This window comes from Marmota marmota, unplaced genomic scaffold, assembly GCF_001458135.2.
Source record: "Marmota marmota marmota unplaced genomic scaffold, marMar, whole genome shotgun sequence".
Classification (NCBI taxonomy): Eukaryota; Metazoa; Chordata; class Mammalia; order Rodentia; family Sciuridae; genus Marmota; species Marmota marmota.
Genome location: NW_025999949.1, coordinates 37,495,594 through 37,501,758, shown reverse-complemented (window position 1 = coordinate 37,501,758; position 6,165 = coordinate 37,495,594).

Sequence of the window (6,165 nt, the reverse complement as noted above, 5' to 3'; positions counted from 1 at the left end):
TTCGGGCAGTGGCCAGACACGCCTCTGCACAGACAAGCCCTCGGACCTGGAGAAGGGTGGGGAAAGCTCTGACACAGCTGTGCCTAAGCGCCTCTCACCCAGCCAGGGAGGTCACTCAGATCACGTGCGACGGTGGCCTTCCACAATATTTATATGCAATGAATGGAGCTGGGCATTCTTTTATTTTCCTCACATCACATGCAAAAATTAACTCAAAATGGATCAAAAACCTAAATGGAAGAACTAAAACTATTACCAACTTAGAAGAAAATAGTCCCCAAATTGTGCTTCTTTGAATTAGGCAATGACTTCCTAGATAATACCAAAAGCAAAAGTAACCAAAACCAAAGAGAAACAAAATGAATTAGACTTCATTAGAATTAAAACTCATGTGCTTCAGAGGACATTGTCTAGAAAATGAAAAGTCCACCTATAAATTGGGAGAAAATATTTGGAAATTGTTTCTCTGATAAGGAGTTTTATCCAGGCTCCATAAAGAACATTTGAAGCTCAGCACAAGACAGAAGGCAGAGCTGGGGATGTGGCTCAAGTGGTAGTGTGCTCGCCTGGCATGCGTGCGGCCCGGGTTCAATCCTCAGCACCACATACCAACAAAGATGTAGTGTCTGCCGAAAACTAAAAAATAAATATTAAAATTCTCTCTCTATCTCCCTCTCTCACTCTTTCTCACTCTCTCTCACTCTTTCTTGAAAAAATCTACTAAAATGAAAAAATACATAAATTAAAATCAAATTAAAAAAAAAAAAAAAAGACAGAAGGCAACCCAATTTAAAAATGGACAAAGGACTGGAGTAGACTTTTTTTTAAGAAGACATACAAATAACACAGAAGCAAACAATCAGATGCTCCCTGTCATCTGTCACTAGGGAAATGCAAATCAAGACCATTATACGTTATCACTTCATAGTCCTAGGATGGCCTTGATTCATTTTTTAAAATGGAGAATGATAATTTTTGGTGAGAAGGTAAAGAATTTAAAGCTGTCATACGTTGCCAGTGGGAATATTAAATGGTGTAGCCACCTTGAAAAATAATGACAGGGGCTGGGGATGTGGCTCAAGCGGTAGCGCGCTCGCCTGGGCATGTGTGCGGCCCGGGTTCGATCCTCAGCACCACATACCAACAAAGATGTAGTGTCCGCCGAAAACTAAAAAATAAATATTAAAAAAAAAAAAAAGAACTTTAAAAAGAAAAATAATGACAGTTCTCAAAAATCTGAACATGACCTACCATGTGCCAAGCAGTTCTCCTGGGGTATACTCAAGAGAACTGGAAACATGTCCACACAAAATGTCGCCTAGACACTTGGAGCAGCAGCATTCACAATAGTCCACCAGCTGATGGTCAGAGAGGGGACACAGTCCTGCCACACAGTAAAAAGGTCTCTGCCATAGACGGGAATGTAGCGCAGCTGCACACCGTGACCTGGTAGACCTGGAAAACCACAGGACATAAGCCAGACATAAAAGACCAAAGGGGTCCAAGGCCACTGAAATGCTCCGAGCAGGCAGAGCCACAGCGACAGGAAGTGACCAGGGCCTCAGAGGTGGGGTCTCACTGTTAGAGTCCTGTGGGTGCTGGCTGTGGTGGCCTGTAGTACCAGCACTTGGGAGGCTGGGGGAGAAGGTGCTTGAGCCCAGGAATCTGAGGCCTGCCTGGGCAGCACCACGAGATGCCATCTCAAAAACAAAGCAAGCAAATAAAGAAAGGTACATGGTTTCTATTTGGGTGATAAAAATGCTTTGAAATTAGATAGTGGTGGTGGTTGCTCAACCTTGTGATTATACTAAAGATCACTGGAACTTACACTTTAAAGGGATGAATTTTATGCTATGTGGAGCACATCTTGAGAGAGAGAGGTGCTTAGACAAGAATGGGCTGGTTTGTGAGCGGGAATGAAGGAAAAGGAGCCAGTCCCTAGCACAGAAGGTGGAGGAGACAGCTGCTCGCAACCTCAAGCAGAAATGTCCCAGATGACGGCTGCCTGTTGCATTTCAGCCCTGAGCAAGGCCTACGGGTGGGTGGGGTGGCACACCCACAGTAAGTCTCTGCTGGATTAGGCAGGCACCTGGTTAATCCTTTAAGAACCAAAAGGGCTCAAGGAAGGGACTGAAGTTCTACAGAGTGACTTAAGTGCTCACAGTTAAGTCAAGAAAAACAGCTCTGGTTGTACAACGCCGTATCAAATCTGCAAAGTCTGTTCAAAAAAGATCCAAGGGCATGGCCACTGGCACGCAGAGCTCTCAAATCAGATGGGTTGGATGTCTGTCAGTCTTGTTGTTTCTTTAAAGCTTTTATGGTGGAGGATTGAAGCGTATACGGAAGCAAAGAGCACAGGTGTGCCCCTTAGCAGGTTCGCTTTCCACAGCATCAGTTGCCTCAGTCTACTGTGGTTTGAAAATATTAAATGAAAAATTCCATAAATAAGCAATTCATGAGTTTTAAATTGTGTAACATTCTGAGTATTGTGATGAGATCTCAAGCCATCCCCACACCCGGCCTGGGACATGAGTCATCCCTTGACCCACTGTATCCATGCTGTATACACTATCCACATGCTAAGTCACTCAGCAGTGTCTGGGTTATCAGATCCACTGTTGTTGTATCAAGTGCTTGTGCTCACATTACCCTTGTTTTACTTAATAATGGCCCCAAAGCACATGATGCTGGCAATTTAGAGGTACCAAAGAGGAACCATAAAGTACTTCCTTTAATAAGAACTGAGAGAGGTGGGAGGGGGAGGGAGAGAGAGAGAGACCGTATTCACATAACTTTTATTACAGTGTAATATCATAATTGTTCTATTTTATTATTAGTTACTGTTGTTAATCTCTTACTGTGTCTAGTTAATAAACTAGACTTTATCATAGATATATATATAGATATATATATATATATATATATAGGAAAAGCATAGATACATGTATCTGTATCCACAGTTTCAGGCTTCCCCGGGGGTCTTGGAGAGTACGCCTGTGGATAAGGGGGGCTTACTGAAGAATAAAGAACCCCATGTAACATCATCTGCTCCAACAATCAGGGACTCTCAGCCAGCACTGCTCTGCAGATCCCCACCTGTCCCCACAGCTCACCTGTCAGAGAGGGTGGCCTTTCCCCACAGAGGTCCCGACCGTCTCCTCCACCCCATATCCTGGGATGGCATCCTCCACCTTGGGTCCTGGGAAGGGCTTCAGAGGACCTGGAAGGGGCTGTTCTTTCTGAGTCTTAGAGAGTGTAGTCACGTTTGCCTGCCGGGGGCTGGGCTTTTGTGGCCCTTTCCTCTTTCTCTCTCTTTTTTTTTTTTGGTGTGGGGGGGTACGAGGGAGTGAACCCAGGGACACTCACCCACTGAGCCACATCCCCAGTCCTATTTTGTATTTTATTAGAGACAAGGTCTCACTGAGTGGCTTAGTGCCTTGCCATTGCTGAGGCTGGCTTTGAACTCGTGATCCTCCTGCCCCAGCCTCCCGAGCAGCTGGGATGACAGGTGTGCACCACTGTACCCGGCCCTTTCCTTTTTCTTTCTCTCTCTTTCTCTCTTCCTCCCTCCCTCCCTCCCTTCCTTCCTTCCTTCCTTCCTTCCTTTGGATTNCCCTCCCTCCCTTCCTTCCTTCCTTCCTTCCTTCCTTCCTTCCTTCCTTCCTTCCCTCCTCCTTCCTTCCTTTTTGTAGATGATGGTCTTTGCCGTTGAGACAGCTGTTTCTCTTGCTCTCAAGTTGTGGGGACGCGTGCATGGAGTTCTGCACACATGGCATACGTTAAGGGCATCTGAGTGGCAAACCACTCCCCTGTGTGAGTGTGTGAGCGGCACACCGCTTGCCCTGTAGGCACAGCCCTGGTGTGAGGCCGCGTGTTGCAGTCCCTGCGCTTGCTGCATGCCCACTCCTTGCCTGGCCGCTGGAGGACAGTTAGCAGACACTGCACTGGTGGCTGCCTGAACCTGCTTAGCTGCTGCCTGGCTATACGTACACGGTAACTGCGCAGTAAGATCAGACCTGCTTCCTGCCTGGTCTCCGGAGGTCTGGATCAGCGACTCTGCAGCCACACTCTCCCCTACCTTGTTCTGTGGACCTCCTTGCTGGATGAGAGAGAGCCTAGGCATCAAGTCTCTTACCCATCATTCCATCATTCCTTTGCTTCCCTTCAGGATTGACCCAGATGTCCCAGGCTATGTGGACAGAGTAGTGGCTGTGAGCATTCTGGGCTTTTCTAATTTTTAAGGGAAGACATCTAAACTTTTTCCACTAGAAAAATATTTACAACTACTTTCCATAAGTAACAGAAAGCCAGTTGAGGAAGTGAGGTCCCAGGGTGAGTGCTTGGAGTTCTGTTTTCTGGTGAGGATGGCATTCACTTTGTCACATGTGCTTCCTGTCATTGATGCCATCAGTTTTCCTGGGAGTGTGTTAGTGCTGCGAACAGTGCTGATACCTGACGTTTTCAGTGCTGAGCCGCCCTCCTGCTCCTGAGCCACACTGTTCTGGAAGTGCACTGTGGCGTATCATTAGATGATGTTTTATTAACACCTCTGCATCTGTGTCTGTAGGTCCTGGGGCCCACATCCCTCCCCCCTGCATTGTCCCAGCTTTCAGAAATAATCGTGCAGGAGTCTTGCAAAATGAGATCGGCATCTTTTTCCTTTTGGAGCAGGGGGAAGATGGACATAAGTTAATAATACTTTGTTTCTGTGTTTTGAAAGTCGATGAAATCTACCTTGAAAATAATCTGAACCTGGAGTTTTCTCAGAGGAAAATGCTTTATTGACCATTTTATTTACTGGTCTATTGAAAAATCTGCATTTCTCTATTTCTTACTTTTCAATTTTAGTATTTTGCATTTCCCCCAGAGTCTGCCCTGGTGGCAGAGGCTCAGAGCAGGAGCTGCTGCGGGTGGCGTCTCGAGGACGTCCTTCTCTGGAATGTTCTGTGCGGGCAGTTCCCACGGGGCTCTCCCACAGCAAGGCTCACTTCTCTGGTCCCCGGTTGGACTGAGGTTGGACTCACACAAGCGGCATCTGCTTGGTCAGAGAAGGCCGCTCCCCCTGGTTCAGTGCAGCCAGCCTGTTGCTGGTCTCCAGATCCAGCCCAGGAGCCGCCGGCCCTGCGAGTCCACCCACTCACACCCCGTCTGCTGTGCTGTGTGCCCTGCTTCCTGCCATCGGACCTTGGTATTCTATTTACCTGCTGTCCCTTTTGGTGACGCGGCAGCTTGGGTACTGTCCTTCCTCCTTCCTGGCCCCCCCCACCTCAGGCTCACCTCTGCTTTCCTTTCCTTTCCTTCATGGGAGGGGCAGCTCCCTGGGACCTCCCCCTGGAGGCCAGCGTCTGCAGAGGCTCCCTGGCCGCTGCCCAGCTCTTCCCTCTCGGTCCTGTCACCCACACGGTGCTCCTGTCGGAGAGGCTGTGGTGCCAGGAGCAGGACCTCTGTGTGGGTGGTTTGAAGGCTGGGAACAAGTCTCTCCCTCCAGCGCTGGGCACGGCTCCATTATCCTGCAGCCCAGTGCTGCTGCCGGCTCCCCGTCCAGGGCTTCAGAATTTCCCTCTTGTCCTGGTGTTCTGGATGGGGACCAGCCAGCTCCTCCCTCCCCTTCTGGTCTGAGGCCTCCTTCCAACCTCTGCGGAAACCTGGCCCATCCCTCCATGCTCTGGGTCCACGTCCCCCACCTTACAGACGCCTCCGGCCACTTGCAGCTGCACCTGGCCCTTCCCAGGCCTTCTGGGTCTCCTCTTCCTTCTTGGCTGCCAGCAGCGAGGCCCTGGTCCTATCTTAGGGTTCTGGGGCCTCCCTAGCCTGTCCCGCCTGGCCCCTCCCACCGACAGATCAGGCACGCGGCTCACACACAAATTCCTGCTCTTGAGTCACGCTCCTGGTCACTTGGTGACGTCCTTGTTTTCTTTAAGGTGTGCGTGCACTGATCCCTTGTGCCTCTCTCCACCTCGGCTTTGGGCCTCCGCGGGGTCCAGCTGCCTCTGGTGGCAGCTCTTTCCCTCCATGGCACGCTCCTTCTGCCCTCCCTAGGCGACCCCACCACGCCTTGCCCCTCTGTCCAGCAGTGTTGGGGGGACTGCAGACCAGGCCTACGGGTGTCTGAGCTTAGGGGGTGCCCCAGAGCATCAGGGACCACCACCCCTAGTGGTACACACT